Here is a 942-nt window from a genome sequence, read left to right on the forward strand (position 1 = left end):
TTGTACACATGTTGCCATCATTATTTTCTAAACGTTTAGCTTCGTATAATTTTTACTTTGTGTACTGCTATTTTTCAATTAGGAAATTTATACATTGTAGATATCTAAATCTATAACAAATAGTTTATATTTTAGCAACAATTTTATAGCCATATAAATGGAGTTCTAGGATATCAAGAGGGTGACTTGTGCTTGGTCCATTGGCCTTCAGAAAACACTTGGCGGATCCCTCGTTTTCTTCATGGCATTCTGTTTGTGCTATAAAACAGTATCAAAACAAAATAAAACCAAAAAACCGGTATCGTGTTAACTACTCTGTGGGGAATGGTGCGTTTGTGTGCGTGCGCGTGCACGTGCGTGCGTGTCTTAGATTACTGTCACTTTCTTTCACCCTCAGTAATCTCTCCTCTCAAAGCAGTCGTTATTGGAGCTGCTTTATAACATCCCAGGTTTTCTATGTATGTCAGGATATACGCGACCATATGTTTTTCTTTTAAGACTAAGAATCAAATGGACTATTCTGTTGATCTGGGGTCAAATCTATCATTTAGATATATTTTCCAGAAGAGGCCTGTTCCCTGAATATAAGGGTGACTAGCAGGCTTTGTGTCCCGAGGGGGCTTTGTTGACTGCTTCCATCCCATCAGGAGGGGTGGGGGCTGGGGATGGGGCTGAGGGAGGAGCTGGCTTTGAGGTTAGGGCACACCCCCTTCTTGGAGTGCGATAGGGTTTGCCCTGAGTGCCAGCACTTATATTTGAAGCCCCAGCTCTGCCCTCCTTCCCTCAAACACGCGAGGCCACCACACTGATTTCGACTCACAGGGACCCTGTGAGACACAGCAGAACTGCCCCCGTGGGTCTCCACGGCTGTCTGTCAGTCTGTTAGGAGCAGAAAGTCTGGCTCAACCCTGAAGACTTTCCATCTGCACTTGCTCTCTGTGC

The sequence above is a fragment of the Tenrec ecaudatus genome, chromosome 9 (assembly GCF_050624435.1).
Source record: "Tenrec ecaudatus isolate mTenEca1 chromosome 9, mTenEca1.hap1, whole genome shotgun sequence".
NCBI classification, from domain to species: Eukaryota; Metazoa; Chordata; class Mammalia; order Afrosoricida; family Tenrecidae; genus Tenrec; species Tenrec ecaudatus.